Here is an 18,724-nt window from a genome sequence, read left to right as displayed (position 1 = left end):
TGAGCAGGGGTTAGGAGAAAGGAGGGGAATAGAGAAGAACTGCTTAATGGGTACAGAGTTTCTGTGGGGAGGGGAGGAAGGTGGGTAAACCTGTTTGGGAAATAAATAGTGGTGACTATAACTAATGTCACTGAATTGTACACCTAAAAATGACATACCAAGAAATCAGTTAAAAACTTCAGGCATCTCTTCAAAGTCAAGACACCTAGCAGCTTAAATTACTTATCTTTTTCAAGCAGGTATTAAATTATTCTTCAGGTCAATTATGTGTTCATCAAAATATGTAATGAATTAAAATTCCAAAATAAAACTCTTAATATGGAGTCAAAGTTCATATAATTTAACTTCCCATCTGATGTTGGAATTTCCTCAGTAATATCCCTAGGTGACTACATACTGCTTAAACATATGTAGTAATTTACTGGAACACCTACAGGCATTCAGAGGAATGCCTTAGTAACCTTCTGGTGCATGAACAGTTCTAATTGTTAGTTCTGTTTTTTCCACTTCTGAGTTGAAATCTGTATCTCTAGCAGCCTGTACTCATTAACCATGATTCTGCCTTTTATTCCAACTTCCACACAATACTCCTTCAGAAATCTGAAGACTATTACTGGACCTCCAATATTCCCCTGTCCCAGCAAGCACTATTTCCCTTTCGATAAGACTTCAGGTCAGTTTTACCAGCTTGTACCCTTCACTCTAGCTACATTCTAAGTATTTTAGTATCATGGCATCCATCATTATGATTTCCTTCTCATTCATTTTCCACATTAAAAATTTTTCCATAATACATCTATATTACCTTTATGATGACAAAATGTTTTAGAAAAAAACAATCACATCATAGGAATCATTAGAGTACTTTCTGTAAAATACTGACTAAAATATGCTTCATAACAAAATTTATATTCTAATCTGAAAGGAAGAAAAATAGAATCAGAGCAGAGCAGATGAAAAATACTGTGTTACTTCTTCCTAGACATGATACTTTCAGGATGCTTACACGCACATTAGAGATCTTTGATCTGAAAGGGCTAACCCAAGTCTCTCGTTCTAAAGATGAGAAAATTTAGAACTAGAAAGGTCAAGTGAATTGCCACGTTTAAATCATTAGCCTAGTGAGTTTTTTTTTTTGTTTTTTTTTTTGCGGTACGCGGGCCTCTCACTGTTGTGGTCTCTCCCATTGCGGAGCACAGGCTCCGGACGCGCAGGCTCAGCGGCCATGGCTCACGGGCCCAGCCGCTCCGTGGCATGTGGGATCCTCCCGGACCGGGGCAAGAACCCGTGTCCCCTGCATCAGCAGGCGGACTCTCAACCACTGCGCCACCAGGGAAGCCCTAGCCTAGTGTTTTTGACAGTGTCATAAAATTAATGTCTTCCCTGCTGAAAACCTTGAAAGTGTTCCATCGCCCTGTGTTTGAAGTCCAATTTCCTTAACACAGCTATTAAAGCTCCTCATGATCTGGTTCTATCTTCTCTAGCCTAATTTTGAGCCATTCCTTGCTTCCCTCACCCAGCACTCTCCACCCCATTTCTTTAAGTTTTTCTGCTCATTTCTGAGACTTAGAATATACTTCCTCCTCTTACTGGATCACTCTTCCCCTTACCCTCATTCTCTTCAGTTGACTAAGTCCTACTCATCCCTCAGGCCTTCCTGATCTCAAACTTAGATTAGTTCTCCCTATATGTTGCCACAGAACCTAGACCCCCTAAGTTGGACTAGATCTCCCTATAAGTCCCCTTAGGACTCAGGTCTCCCTCTCTTCATAAAACCCTTAACCTTTTGTGGAGATTGTTTAACATCTATCTTGCCTACTAGATTGTAAACCCCATGAAGGTAGGAACCCCACTGAGCTGGCTCTCTAATGGAAGCTCAGCACTGACTCCACTAACATTGCTGGGCTCAAAGTATGTAGTTAATAAATACTCAGTTTTACAAAGGCTTAAGTTAGCTTATAATTACTAAAAATACCTATCAAATGCTGTTAACATGCTACACTACACAGAATTCTTTTGGATTTGAATCTCATATACCCTATTATGTTTCATGGACACATTGTTCCAGCCAGACTCTTCTGGGTCCTGATTCTGTCAACCAATACACTGGCCATCCACATTGGGTCCTCTATACATTTGATAAACATGCTAACAAAAAATAGATTTCCTTTATGTAATTAAGTGTCCTTCCTTTAAGAAACTGTCCAAAGATAATTTTTATTATAAGCCACCTCTGTACCTGTCTGATCTTCTTCTAAACTGCCAGTTTCTAGACTATCAAAGTTTTTTTCTATTACACTAGTAAGTTCACAGACTTATTTGAATAAACAGACCGAAAAAATGAGATTCAAGTAAGACAGCAGCAGTTCTACATTCGAACAATAACTTTCTCCTTAGCATATGCCTTCTCCACAGTCAGGGAAATTCAAAATAGACAGAACTGTTAACTGGTTTACTTAGTCTTTGTAAGTATGCTTGCTAGAAGAAGAACAAGGCTCCCTTTTCGTGTATAGAATGCAGAGTCAAACATGGAACTTTTAGAATTTAAATAAGCACGTTTACCTTAATATCCACATACCCGAAAGAAAGTGAATAAAAATCTAATAGTAACAGTACCAATCATCGTTAGAGCAATCTTTCGCCTTCAGGATCCATGCTACAGAAATTAAGGAAACGTTAATTACCGTTTTAATGTCTAACTGATCACCTTTCCTTAGAAACTGCTGAAGTGTAGCAAAGTTCAGGATTCTGATAATTAAAGGGGTATATAATCAAAGGAATATTCGGTATAACTAATGAGTGAGAACAAAGCATAACGCCATGCATTTTGAATAATGATGACGAGCACTGCCCTAGAGCCAGGGAGCCTGTGTTCAAATTCTGACTTTACTACTTTCCTGCAGTGTGTTCTTGAGCTAGTTACCTTAATTAATCTGTGCTTCAGCCTGACCATCTGTAAAATAAGCCTAGAATTTTGTTGTTAAGATTAAATGAGTTTAAAAAGAATTCTGAATTAAGTGAATTAAGTTAAAAAGTAATGTGTGGGGCTTCCCTGGTGGCGCAGTGGTTGAGAGTCCACTTGCTGATGCAGGGGACACAGGTTTGTGCCCCGGTCTGGGAAGATCCCACATGCCGCGGAGCGGCTGGGCCCGCAAGCCATGGCCGCTGAGCCTGCGTGTCCGGAGCCTGTGCTCCGCAACGGGAGAGGCCACAACAGTGAGAGGCCCACGTACTGCAAAAAAAAAAAAAAAAAAAGTAATGTGTGATTCTTTTTATTGTGTCATTTTAGCACTATTAAGATGCAACCCAGGTTATAACAGTGTAGGACTTCTGGACCCTGACCCCTCTAAGTTCCTTACTATGTCAATTCCCTTCCATCCTAATTTGCGAGTGTACTAATTTCCTATAATCACTCCAAATCTCTTAACATGAAGTCAGTGCAGAATCAAGAAAGGAAATTAATTCTTTCTCTTTGTAGGGAGTACCAAAGGCAAGTACATTTTACTGTTCTATAAAAAATTCTCTAAAAACTGAGGAAGACCAATTATACAAGCAGCTGGGCCACTGAGACACTTAGAGCAACATGGATCAGTCTAATGTCAGCAGTGCTATGGTCACACAGTCATTGTCACACTTATCCTGGCACAGCTGGGCCCAGGCTCCTGAGGCCAGAAGCAAGCTGAATCCTATGGGTTTGGTCTAAATAGGTCACAGGTAAGTGAAATTTTTCAGTATGAATTCATAGTCATTTTATATCATGTTCAAATATGTTCAATATATTAAAAACTTCCACATAGTTTAAAAGATTGAGTAGGGTGAATGCCTTCATTTCACTCTGGATGGAATTAGTACCTTTTACATTATTTTAATTTCTGTTTTCCCCTTGAAGATTGCTTAGAGGAGGCGACAAATGGTAATTTACTGTGGGATACCAGTATCACTTCAAATCTGTATACCCTTTAAATATTTTCAGTACTCTATTCTCAACTCTGCAGAAAATACTTGGGACAGTTTCTATTATTTCTAATTAACAGAAATGTATAGTTTCATTCAGTTATTCCATTTACTTATTTGACCAATTTTGTAGACTCTCTACCATGTTTTGATCTGGTAAGGTTTGAGAAAAAGTCTTTGTGTCTTGGCAAGTGTCGTTAACAAATGACCTCTTTTCTCCCCTGGGCCCAGTCTCAACCCTCTTGCATCAAATGCAGTGTGCTAAGCTCCACTTCCACCAATGATTACAAAGAGTGCTCACTTCCTGAGGAAATAGGTGAAGGTCCTTCTTAGGAGGAAAATGAACTTGTGAGTCCAGCCACCTCAGTCATGGCCGTCTTAATTAGACAAAATATATTCAAATGTACCCCAGCCTTCTCTCATATCCTCTCTGCAGCCTTCCATCACTGGGAAGGCTGATCCTTGAAAACATCTCATTCTTGTTTGTAACAGTCTTGAGTGCTAAGTTACACCTTGTTTTTCATATCTTCTTTGAAGAGTTCAAGCCAATGACAAATTAGACTACATATTTACAGGTGACATTAATCTTCTAAATGGACATAAATCTTGTGTCTCTTTAATAAGAAGAAAGCTGAACAGCCTACACCCAAGAGAGAAAGCAATTTGCGCCTTTCAGGCAGGAGCGATAAAAATGATCGTTTTACATGAAGGAATCAAATTAACGTAAGTGTGTCTGTTAGGTTGGAGGGCACTGCAGAGCTTTTGGGCTTCTAACCAAAGGTCACCTTTTAACGATTAAGAAAGATTTTGCTGATTCCACCATTTATCACATGTGTATATGTATGGTTTACCATTATCTTGGATATACTGAATCCCAAAACATCAGAATTATTGTCACAATCTACCAGCTTGGAGTTCTTTAATAGACAGCTCAGTAAATGCACCTAGGACCTTCCTCCCCTTCCCCTTATAATTCTTAGGATCTAATCAAGGAGGGAAAAAATTATTTGAAGGTACCTGTGAAGCATGCATTGGTAGGACACATGCATTTAAACAGAGCATCAGTGACTTGGAGATGATGTTTCTCAAATCCTATTCTCAAAGAACAGCCTGGAAAGTATCTGCCACAAACTGTTCCAACAGACCCTACAAGTGGAAGACTTGGCTATTAATAATACTAGGATTATTCCACAAGAGGACTACTGAGTATGAACTGTGAACCCCAGCTTTCTGAAACTTACCATCCTTCCACACATTTTGTACAGCTGATAATTGTTGAGATCCTAATTAGAGAAGTACCTGCCGGTGAAATGCCACAAAGAGGAAAAACAGTACATGTAATCAGGGTTTATTTAAAACAGGGGTGCCCAAGGGACTTCCCTGGTGGCACAGTGGATGGGACTCCACACTCCCAGTGCAGGGGGCCCAGGTTCGATCCCTGGTCAGGGAACTAGGTCCCACATGCATTCCGCAACTAAGAGTTCACATGCCACAACTAAGGAGCCCGAGTGCCATATCTAAGGAGCTGGCAAGCCACAACTAAGACCCAGGGCAACCAAATAAATTAATTCATGTTTTTTAAAAAATAAAACAGGGGTCCCCAACCCCAGGGTCAAGGACCGGTACAAGTGCGAGGCCTGTTAGGAACTGGGCTGCACAGTAGGAGGTGAGTGGTGGGGGAGTGAGTAAAGCTTCATCTGCCGCTCCCCATCGCTCCCCATTGTTCGCATTGCCGCCTGCACCATGCCCCTCAACCCACAGTCTGTGGAAAAACTGATCCCTGGTGCCAAAAAGGTTGGGGACCGCTGATTTCAAGGCTGAGTAAGGCCCTTAAAGAAAATAAAAACAAAATGGTTCTTTATGTCTCTAAATGGCACCCATATGTTTAAGAAAAGGCCTTCATTATATATCCCTACAATAACAATTATGCTGTGATTTGTGCAGGAATAATTACTAGTTTTTCTTTTCTTTCCGGAAGAAATTACAAGAATCTCTTAACAAGTGGCTGTCTTTGGAAATCACTGTCTGTCTTTTTTAACCTAATACATATATTGATTTTCTTTTATTGTTTTAAGGACCACAGGAGTTCTTTGGATAGAGAGAGTCTCTGAGTGATAAAATTTTGAGTAATTTCTGTTTTAGTTTTTATTTATATGTTATTTTCCAAATTTTGTGTAATTAACATTATTTTACTCATTAATGAGAGAAAAAAACCTTTAAGTTGCAAGATCTTTAGGGAATAGACTTATTTGGTATGCTTCACTTTAAATAAATGATACAAACAGCTATTCTTTCTGTAATATGTATTAATCAACTTTAGTACATCATTTCCCTACTCAAAACCTTTGTCTAGAATTTAAAATGTTGGTCCCTTAGCATAACACACAAAAGCTTTCATGACCAACTCCCATTCTTTTCCTACTTCCTGGCCTTCCTCTCATATGCTAGTCAGATGGAACAAGATGAAATCTCTAGACGCGCTACCTTTTTCTCAGTCCCGTGGTGCTTCTGAAAGTGTTCTTCCCTCTACCTGGAACATCCTTCCTCTCCACGTGACCAAGTGAAAATTTTCTACTTTTTTTCTTTAGAATGTTTCTCAAAAGTTTCCACCCTTAAATGGGCACAGAAATACATTGCTGGTGGGTGAAATGATACATCTTTTAAGGAGAGCAATTTAGCCCTATATATCAAAATTACAAATATACACACCCTTCAACCTAGCAATTCCATTCCTAGGAACTGAACCTATAGATATTCTCACACTTTTGTGAAATGACATAAAAAAGATTATTTGCAGCACCATTGTTTGTAACAGCAAAATACTGGGAACAACTCTACATACACATATATTGGGAGTTGGTTAAACATATTACAAAAATAGTGAAATACTATGTGGCTATCAAATAAATAAGGAATCCTTGATGTACTGACATAGAAGAATCTCTAACACATATTGTTACATGAGAAAAGCAAAGGAAAATAATGGGACACCAAAAGTTCTGTAAAAAGGGAGGGGAAGAATACACACAAATTTGCTTGTATTTGCATAAAATATTTCTGGAAGGATACTTCTGAATAATAAGAACTTCACTGGGACAACACGAACAACTTCACTGGATACCATTTTATACTTACTGAAATTTTAAACCATGTGAATGTGCTACTTATTCAAAAGGTAAAACTGTAAAAGTTTAAAAATCAAAATGCTAAAAAAAGTGTTCACATCTTTCGATAGTATCTCTGTTTCCCATACTCTCCTCCATCATCTCCTTCATTCATTCGTTAGAATATTGGACTGCAGATATTTTGTGCCAGGTGCTGTGGTAGGTAGAGAGGGGAAATAAAAACAACCTGCAAGGACACTGAACCTCAAGGTACAACTCAGAAAAGCAGGTAGAATATCTCATTTCAGTGAGTGCCCAGGGTGGGGGATGCGACAGGCACACAAAAGGAGAGGCAGGGATCTAACCCATCTCTAACAGTGCTCACATCACTGCTTCATAATAACTGTTTACATGGCTGTCTCCCAAACTAGATTGTTATCTCTTGGAAGGTACCTTAAAGGTTAACACAGTGCATTGCACATAGGAATTATGCATGTTAAATGAGCCACTGAATAAGCCATAACAGAAATAAGCAATGCATTGTTTTTTAACAGTTAAGAACTAATATTTAAGTACTCAGCTAGACTCTAACCTAATTCTACAATCAATTTTATAAGAATTTAGTATAAAAGTCTGAGGATAAAAAGATTTTAAAAATAACTTTCCCTATCTTATGTGTACAGATGTTTAAGAATGCATCCAATTGTCACAAACATATTATCCACTGCAGACCATGATTATACTTATGCAGTGCTTCATTTTTTCCCCTCCAATACTATCAATTAAATATGTACAGAGAGCATACAATGCACCAGGTACAATGCTGGGCTGCAGATACAATGGTAAAAAAAAAAAAAAAGACATAGCCCTGTTCTCATGGAGGTTACGTGTTAATGAGAGACTAATCAAATAATCGCACAAGTTTCACAAGTATTTTTCTATATACTCAAGAAGACGACAAAAACTGACAGGCATGGTCAAAGTTCTCCTAGGTGGCCATAAGGAAAGGAAAAGTTACCTTCATGTCTCATAAAATATAAGTTAAATGTTATTTTAGGGAATTATGGAGAGAATTCAGTGTCCTTGAGCTTGAATGGAAAAAATATCTTTATTTTCCTGAACCTCTGAAATTTATCAGCTTTTTTTTTTTTTTTTTTTTTTTTTGTGGTACGTGGGCCTTTCACTGTTGTGGCCTCTCCCGTTGCGGAGCACAGGCTCCGGACACGCAGGCTCAGCGGCCATGGCTCACGGGCCCAGCTGCTCCGCGGCATGTGGGATCTTCCCGGACCGGGGCATGAACCCGTGTCCCCTGCATCGGCAGGCAGACTCTCAACCACTGCGTCACCAGGGAAGCCCTATCAGCTCTTTTAAAGCATGAATGTAGGCAACAATCCACTGCAGTATTTGTGATTCTGTCATCAATAGACCTTACAGATATTTTCATTCACATTGCAGTAATTGCATATATCTCAAAATACTATCTATATTTATGACTTTTTTAGAATTATAGTAGTTATTCTACTTGCTACCATATCTTGTCATTTCATGTGTTAATAAAAAAAAGCACATACTACTGTATCATAAATCGGATTTTGGGGGGTAGGGAATGGGCAAAATGGGTGAAGGTGGTCCAAAGACATAAACTTCCAGTTATAAAATAAATAAGTCCTGGGAATAAAATAAATCCTGGGGTTGACACATTAACTTTAGTTAATAATACTCTATTGTATATTTGAAAGTTGTTAAAAGAGTAGATCTTAAAAGTTCTCATCACAAAGAAATAAACTATGTGCAGTTAATTAGACTTATTTTGATCATTTTGCAACACATACATATGTAGAGCTATTACGTTGTACACCTGAAACCAATATAATGTTATATCTCAATGGTCAAAAATCTTATTCTTCTCTATTTTGATACCTATATTTCAATATAATTGGTTTCCTTTAATTTAGTGTATTTTATGCATTTAAAAAGTTTTCTGATAAGGGGTCCATAGACTTAACCAAACTGCAAAAGGAGACAGTGACCACAAAACTGCTAAGAATCCCTGAGCTATAAAGGTTGGAATAACAATGCCAACAATTCCATGGTTGGCACACAAGGAATCTCACTGGAGAAAAGAGATTTCTGTTTTTAATCATGTTTGGGAGGGACAGGAAAGAAGAGTACTGATCCACTTCAAAGTTCCAAGAAAAATGAAAAAGGGTAATAGAGTGTTTGCTAAGTTTGAATTTCAATCAGGTTTTACTGTATTTTCAATGCGTATATGTCATTTCCTGATGACAAATCTGTGGATATATAGCTTTGGTGCATATAAACTATGTATGCTGTTGAGAAACACAGTGTTTATATATTTTAGATAGCTAACCTAACCATGACGATCACATAAAAAGTCAATTATTATACATGTGGTGGATGATTGTTCAGCAAATATTTGTTTTCCTCTCTTCCAACCTCTAAGATGGGGTATACTTTCCTGATCCACTATGTTGGAAGTGGCCTTTTGACTTGCTTTGGCCAATGGAACATGGACAAAAATCAAAGTGTGCTAGCTCTAAGCCTAGGCCTTTAAGAGCCATCAAATGTTCCTAATGACCGGGCTTCCCTGGTGGCGCAGTGGTTGAGAGTCCGCCTGCCGATGCAGGGGACGCGGGTTCGTGCCCCGGTCCGGGAAGATCCCACATGCCGCAGAGCGGTTGGGCCCGTGGGCCATGGTCGCTGGGCCTATGCGTCAGGAGCCTGTGCTCCGCAGCGGGAGAGGCCACAACAGTGAGAGGCCCGCGTACCGCAAAAAAAAAAAAAAAGAAAAGAAAAGTTCCTAATGACCACTCTAGGAACTTCTAAACTCTGTCATGAAAAGAGCACACTCCAGACAGCCTGCTGATCTCAGAAGAGTGAGAGGTGTGGAACAACAGATCTAACCAAACCTGGGTCCTGAGCCGAGTAAGCTCAGCCATGCCCAAGTATGCCCAGCCATGTTCTGCCCAACGTTGCCACCCAAAGACTCATAAGGCAGAAGATACATGCCTATTATTATCTGCCACCACCAAGATTTATGGCCGTTTGCTATGCAGCAATATCTAAGAATATATGATAAATAATACTCTTTAAAAACCTCGACTGACTAACTAATGCTCTCTGTTCTCTCTATCAAAGAAGTCTGATACTCTGGGCGTGTTGAACTCCTGTGGCTACTAGGCTGTTCCCACAACTGAATTTATGCTTAAAACAGAGTTAACTGAACTGATTCCCAAACATGTTTATGATCATAATAAAATGAATGTGAAAAGAAACTGAGCGGCTATTTCTATGAAAACTAAGTTGAGCTATTTGGAAAGGCAACAAAGATGACTGGTTAAATACAAAAGTCACTGTCACATTAAATGGTGGCAATGCCACCATCGAAGAGGTAAAAATAGTTATAAAAAAACTGTAAAGTTTGCTTTAGATTGCTTTATGAGTTTATTAATTTATTGCCCCTCTTCAGGAAACTGAAATGACAAAGCATTATGTATTTCAGAACTCCTATTCAAAGGCATCAAAGGCCCTATAACAAAATTGATAATATGTATTTATGTTTTAAATTAAAATAAATGTTTATGTGAGTTAGTATGTACTATTTTGAATGCTTCACCTAAACTAACATTTTCTGTTAACCAACCAACTACAGGCCTGGCTGTGTCAGATAAGAGGGTTTCCTCAATGTTTCAGCCTGTTAGAAATTCTATTGTGGGCATTACAATAATCAGAGCAACGGTGTTATTTTTGCTTGTTTTGTTGCAAATCCCGTTCATAAGCCAGCCTGTAGTCCTTGCATTGAATTTGAATGCTACAATTTGATTTCATACTGAGCTTGAGCACTGTGGTGAGTTGTTGTTTTCTTTTTCCTGAAAAGATCTTTGCCTCATGTTTATTTTTTTCTTTGGTTTTGAAAAACACTTTCTTGATTTTGACAACTGGATCATTTCATTTTTTCCAGATGAATAATCACAGGGCAGCGTAAATAAGAATTAAAACTAGCATATGCATGAATCTACTGATGGATTTCCGTGAACATTTTGCTTTGGGTTCTAGCAGTGTCCTAAAAATAATTTTTTTTTAAACATCTTTATTGGAGTATAATTGCTTTACAATGGTGTGTTAGTTTCTGTGGTGAGTTTTTGATGTAATACTGGCTTCTCTGATAATTTAATCATCATTTAAAATTTCTGTTACCAAGTCTAAAATCTGATTCATTAGACATGAATACAGGCCATGATATAAGGAATAAAACCTCAATTCCTTCTTCTGACTTACAAAGCCCTACGTCATAACCTGACCCCCAACTCCTCCCCCAGCCTCATTTCTTACCACTGTCTACCCCTGGCACATGGTGCTCCAACCACACTGATCCTACTGTTTTGCTAGTATATCAAGCTCTGTACCACTTTGGGGCCTTTCTCTCAGAGATTTCCTCTGCCTGAGCTACTCTTTTTTCCTTATTTTCCCTTGGATGTCATTCAGATCTCAAATGACACCAGTGAGGTACTCACTGATTACCCAACATAAAGCCTCCAATTAAAGACTTTAATTACATCACTCCATTTTAAGTCTCTGCATAACACTTATCACTGGCTGATAAGTGATATCATTAGCTAATATTCATGTCTTACCTCTCCTCCAAATAGTATAAGATTCACAATTGACACAGGTCTTTCTTCCTCACACCTAGATTCCCAGGACCAAAAATACAGCATAGTACATAGGAGCAGATCAATGAATATTTTGGATTAATTACTAAACCGAATGCAAATATGGGTGCTAAAACAAACAAAAAACTAGAATAAGATTTTTCAGTCACTGTAGACAAGCTATGATTTTATAAAACAAAAATTTTACATATTATATGTTTCATGTCAACTGCTCCTGTAACACCTTCTGAAAAAAATATTTTGAATTGACTCACAAATCAACCCCACTCCCAGAATCAAGTATAGAAAGATTATTTCTCAACATCTGAAACAAGATTAAATGCAGAAGAGTTCTAATTATCATAGAAGCTGGTTTAATAATTTCATATTTAATAGCAAAACAACCTAAATGATCTTTAGATAGTGAGTTTATAAAGTCTTGCTAAATGTTAATCTTTTATTTCATGATTTTGTAAAGGAAGAATCAGTTTGGAATTATATCAACTTATATACATATACCTCCTACTATGTGCTGGGTATTCATAAGTGCTTTAAGGTATTAACTGACTTAATCCTGTAAGGCGCTTCTAATATGCTTCCAATTTCACAGATGAGAAAAATGAAACAGAGAGGTCAAGTAACCTGTCCAAAGTAAATGAGCTAGTTGGAGGTGAGGTGGGATTTGACCCAGATAGTTTGGCTCCAGGGTCTGTGCTCCTGGGCTCCACTCTATACTATGTCACCTCCCTTAACATTCAGATTTTTCCCTGAAGAATCTACAGTTGTGATTCAGGGGTAGCAACTGAACTCTGCAAATGACAGAACTATAAATCTGAATGCTGTACGGCAGCCATATTCAGCCATGGGATTGAAGAAGCAGAGAACTTGGGGAAAGAGATAAAGTAGATGCAAAGAGAGAAGTTAATTAGATGGCATGAGATATGGAGAATGTTTGCCAGCATCAGTCTAGTACCAGCTCTGCTGAACTCCTGCCCTTGTGTTTAAAGGAACACAACCTGGTGCCCACATGATAAATTCCCTTCCTTGTTTAAGAGAGCTCAAGATTTTATTACTTGCAACCATAAGAACCTTAACTCATATCAAAACTAATAAACCACATGAGGGACGATTTGGCTTCCTGTGCTAAACTGAAGTTGATGAAATACTACCAAAATATGTTCACTTCAATAATAATGAGAATGTAAAATATTCAGATAATAACAGTTTTTAAAAATATGGATGAGTCAATTGGTGTTATAATGCTTTATTTTAATCAATATTTTTGTATATGCAGTGAAGATTTAGAAATAACTACTGATTTCATTGTTTTCTCTGTCTCTGGCACAAGGAATTGCTCTGAATTTTTTTTTTTAATTTGGCATGCTAGATGAAATCTATGTGCCAACCCAATAAGAAGGAAGTAATTTCAGAAAGCTTACCCTCATCTCCCAGTTATACAACAGAGAAACTGGAGCTCCCTGAAGAGGTCCCTTCCTTTACCGCACAGTGCTGCTATTTTGGTATCTGTCCATTAAGAACATATATCCAGTGCTAATAGAGTATAAACATGTGTTAGTCTGGGTAAACAGTTTTTGTTAATGGACAAACCACTGAACAACCAAGTCTCTTACAGTGATGCTGTGACCTAGAATTTCAAGATGTGGAACATAATAAAGCCAAAATGGGCCATCTTTTCTCCATTACATGCTTGATATCCAACTTTCCCATTCAAGCTGACACAACAACAGTCTTGCCAATTTCATAAGGTGGAAAGCTTACAGTAATTTTCAGCTTGTCTCAATCATTTACTCTTCTTGTATAGATCAGCTGCTTGCTTCTTCCTAAGGAATACTACTGTACCTATCCACTGCAAGAACTAAACATCATGTGTGGACTAATTTCTTTATTCACACTGCTACTGTCAAAGTGTCAAGCAGTCCAGACTCCTGTCAACTCAATTTTTAAAGGGCATTACAGCAGGTAATGCCCTTTAAAAATTTTTTTCCGCACGCGATGCGGCCCCCATCAGTCCACTACTGCCTATTACTGCAATAATTGATATATCTACTCAGCAGATGGTTCGGCCCATATAAATCCCTCTTATTAATTCCACATTGCATTCTCACCATCCTGAGGCTCAAACCTAAGATCCTCTACACCCCCAACCCAACGTCGCCAACCCCAGGGCTGTGGACCGGTATCGGTCCGCAGCCTGTTAGGAACCGGGCCGCACAGCAGGAGGTGAGCGGCGGGAGAAGAGGGAAGCTTCACCTGCGGCTCCCCATCGCTCGCGCACCGCCTGCACCACTGAACCGCCACCCAGCCCCCAACCCCTTCCCCGTGGAAAAACTGTCTTCCCTGAAACCGGTCCCTGGGGCCAAAAAGGTTGGGGACCACTGCTCTACACCATCTTCACGGCAAAAGGCTTCAAGTTTCCTGTAGGACTGATATCCTGATAGTGATTCCCTAGTCAAACAAAGCAATTAGCCAGGGTTACCCAACTAGTCCATTTTGTCCATCCCACCCCCTGCCTTCTCCCACATCCCTGTGATACCTCATCTACTCACCCACTCTTTCCTTTAGGCCTTCTCCAAACAGTGACAAGGGAAGACAGTAAGTAAGAGCTTTCACTGTGCTAAATACAAGCGCTCTCATTTTAATGCTTGAAGTAATCTAGTGATGTAATGCTACTATATCCCTCATTTTTCAGATGAGGAAACTGAATCTTAGAGAAATGAAGTAATTTACCAGTAAGTAACAGATGTAAAATTTGAACTGAGGACTGTAACTTTAAAGCCTCTGAAATAGTTAATTTCTTGGCCTCTGCACAATCTGTTCGCCCTGCTCAGAAAGGTCCTACTACTCTCTACTCACTGGCAACACCTGATCAGCCTTCACAGCCTCACTCAATTGCTTCCACCCCCTTTGGAATTCTGCCTCCACACTGTTCAATCAGTGGTAATTATTCTCCACTTCGTTCTACCCTAAAAGAGTAAATATCAGCCCCATAAATACTGATTTTGCTTCTCTTTTATTTTATCGTGAGGTCTTTGGGGGAAGGGGTATTGTATTTATACCTAGCATGTGCAATAACCCAAAAATGTTTGTAATATTACATACTGGCCTCTACTAACATACACTGGAAAGCAGTATTCCCTTCATAACCACTTTATAGATTAAAAAGTTGAAATAATTCAGTAGAAAATAAATTAACATTAACATGAAATATTCAAGCTCGACAGAGTATGCATTGGTTATTAGGCTTTTCACTGTTTAAACATTAAATTGAATATTCTGAATTTAAATACATATTCAAAGCCTTCTTTTGGAATGCATAATAACTGTAACAGGTGTGATCTTTTCCCTTTATTTATACTAGTCAGATATAAAAATAATTAGAAGTGGTGGAGGTGGTAGAGAGGAATGCTGGCCATTCCACTAGGAGACAGAAGGTCCTGACAGGAAAACTTCAGAGACTCCCTCCTTCACTTATTATTCCTTGTGTGAGCACTTGTGCTAAGGGAAGGATTGTGGGGAGGGGTACAGTTTTGTCTCACAATGCAAGAGTTAACAACCAAAGCCTGTGAATGACCAAAGAAAAAATAATCTGTTGGATTTAAGGAAAGGCAAGAATGCTGCGTCCAATGAGGCAGCTTTATCAATGCTCGAGTCATTTTGATTAAACCGGATTTTCACCTTACATACCAACTTATTCATGTTGTAATTTAAAAGTTGTTAACTTCTGCTAGTGGTGACTCTAGGCCTTTGTTTAGTTTATCTTAGCAAATACAGCACTGATCCACGTAATCTTATGTTGTGTGTGTGGATGATAAGAGAAATTATGCTTGATTTTCTTATCCTTTTTCTTATCTGTCATTTACGAAAAGGACCTCTGTAAAGGGATCTGTGATTTTCCTGAAATATCATTCATTTTTAAAGGATCAATAGGATATAGCCATATTTTTCAAAGTGTGAATCAAGACATTTCTGAAATTAATGGTTGCTCACAACTAGCCTTTAAACAATTAAATATAACAGAGCAGAAGAAAAAACTTGAATACATCACCTGGTTTAGTCAAATTTTCTTTTAGTCTTGTGTGTACAGTGTCTTATATTTTTCACTATATGTCTCCATCAAAAATATCAGAAAGAGCTTCCCTGGTGGCGCAGTGGTTAAGAATCTGCCTGCCAATGCAGGGGACATGGGTTTGTGCCCTGGCCTGGGAAGTTCCCGCATGTCGCGGAGCGACTAAGCCTGTGTGCCACAACTACTGAGCCTGCGTGCCACAACTACTGAAGCCCAAGCGCCTAGAGCCCGTGCTCCACAACAAGAGAAACCACTGCAATGAGAAGCCCGCACACCTGAACGAACAGTAGCCCCTGCTCACCGCAACCTGAGAAAGCCCGCACGCAGCAACAAAGACCCAATGCAGCCAAAAATAAAAATAAAAAATAAATTTATAAAAAAAAAAGTCAGAAAGCCACAGAGCTACTTATGAACATGAAAAGATTCAGTGTCCATACCAAAAACACTGTACTTACTGGTATTCTACCATTTAAGGAATCAAGATAACTCTTATTATGAAACAAAGTCCAATTACAGAAAGATATTTAATTAATTCTGTACTAAGAAAGTTTCTAAATACCCTTGCAACAGTCAACCTAAACCCAGGGGATTTTATATGTTAGCAAGAATATAATTTGCTTCACAGTGCAGTAATAAATCATATTGAGAAGCAATATGATTTTATTTTATACTATAGAAAATCTGAGTATTTATCTCTTTCATACAATTTAAAGGGTTCATCTCAAAGCAAAAAATTCAATATGGAATCAAAAGCAAATGATAAATGTTTTATCTTACCACAATTTTAGTATAACTTTCCCAGATAAACTAAAACCAAATACCACCTCCAAAAGATGTTACCAGTAAATAAACTATTTAAAATTTCAAATCTGATAAAGAAAACTCAGTATCTCCAGAAAGTTCTGCAATTAAATTTAACACCTGAACGTCTATACTATTTAAAAGTTTTGTGTACAGAGCAGTATTTTGTGTCTTTATCACACCTCTGAGACTCCATATTAGGGACCAAATTTCATATCAAATAAACTCCAGGGCTAAATCCCCTTTGGGGGAGCTAGAATTGCATCAAGGCGTAACATATATCAATATGTAGAATATGGAAGAATGTTCCCTGGTAAGCATATTAATACTCATTCATTCATTCATTCATTTTTTCTCTTCCTGTCTCCTGTAGATGTGTGAGCACACAACCTGCACACCCCACAACGTCTTTTATTTATTGAGCACATGACGCTCTCCATGACCCGGTCACTGCCTACCTCTTCAACCTCCTCTGTCCTCTACACTGTGTCACTTTACATCTCCCTGTTTTTGTTTCTTCTCCCCTCTGGCCTGGAAAATTCCTATAAGGTTTTGAAGACCTTATAAGACCCCTTAAGAAGATCTTGATAGGACCATCAGAAAAAAGTGAAATAGAATTCTGAATTCTTTCATTAAGTTTTCATGATGGAATATTGCAAAATTAATGGCTAAAATGAAGTTTAAAGATTATCCACAACTGTGAACTAACCTATCCTGACTTGGTATATATAGTAATATTTATGGTTAACTAAGAATTGGCAATAATCTCCATATAATATATATAATTATAAAAATAGAAATTATACTAAATAGGAAAAGAATGCAATAGGCTGGATATTTCTTTATTAATGAACACTTACAGAAGTATATTATGGTTTTGTATTTGTTTTGTTTTTGTTTTTTTTTGTCCAGCTGATTCTTTTAAACTGCAGCTATACAACATCTACAAAAGGAGAGAGTGTAATGAATCCCTGTGTACTCACCTTCTGTTTCAACAATTATCAACACATATTCATTTAGTTCACCCACATCACCAACCCCTCTACTGGATCATTTTGAATCTTTGCAGACATTAACTATCCCTACCTATCTTAATCATCATCATTAACTATATCCATAAATCTCTCTAAATCATCATTTTAAACATAATCAAAATATTACTGCATACACAAAAATTGAATAATTCTCCTAATATCACTAAATACCTAATTAGTGGTCAAATTTTCCCTATTATCTTATAAATTTTTTTATGGTGTGTTCAAATCAGCATTGAAACAATGTCAGTACACTGCATCAGGCTGATATAACCCTTAAGTCTTTTTAAATCAACCTATGAGTTCCCCCTCACCCTTTTTTTTTATCATTACAATATATTTTTGGAAGAAATTGCCATATTATGTTTAAGGTTCCCATGTCTTAAAATAGAGAATTAGGATTTCATACTAGTAAGATAATCATTACCATATACTTGTTCATTCTGTTGCTTGTGATGAGTGCTACTGAATATAATGAATAAGACGTTACTACAACAATAGTTAGGAAAGTTTGTTAAAAGGTATGGATCAATGGCCATTATAAGGATGACATCTACAGAGAAGAAATAACAAACACTCGCAAGGACTTTGTTTTTCTATTATGCCAGGACATACAATCTAAGACTCTTGGAGAATGGTTAAAAAAAAAATTTACAAATCCCAACTAAGATTATACTCATAATAGTTCTTAGTAATAATGTAAAGACTCTGAAAGTTATTTGATTTTTAGATAGTTCAATTCTTAATGTCTATGTTATGGCCCACTGGTAAAAATGCTCCACACCAGAAAGACTGAATTATACGTGTGTATATGTAGGTGGTCTTCCCCAAATAATCATACACATACATACAAGGCAAACATGCGGGACAGATTTATGTTCGGCACTATAAAACTCCTCTCAACCTCACTACATAAGAAAGCATTAACCTAAGTGTTACTCCTAGGACACTTTTAAATGTACTGTTAAGGTATAATACTGTTTAGTTATGTAAATAAATCCTTGAAAACCTGTAGACCTTTTTGTAGCTGCAACAATGCCAACAGCAATACTTCTATTTTAATTCCCAGGA

At 37.9% G+C, this 18,724-nt stretch overlaps 1 protein-coding gene across 5 annotated transcripts in view; it reads right to left on the bottom strand.

The window, feature by feature from the left end:
* RABGAP1L (RAB GTPase activating protein 1 like) overlaps positions 1-18,724 on the bottom strand; it is a 682,701-nt gene that overhangs the window by 70,209 nt on the left and 593,768 nt on the right. The gene's annotated exons all lie outside the window — the stretch shown is intronic.

Source organism: Delphinus delphis, chromosome 1 (assembly GCF_949987515.2).
Source record: "Delphinus delphis chromosome 1, mDelDel1.2, whole genome shotgun sequence".
NCBI lineage: Eukaryota > Metazoa > Chordata > Mammalia > Artiodactyla > Delphinidae > Delphinus > Delphinus delphis.
The sequence above is the reverse complement of the archived record's forward strand: the minus strand, read 5'-3'. Positions and strand labels throughout refer to the sequence as shown.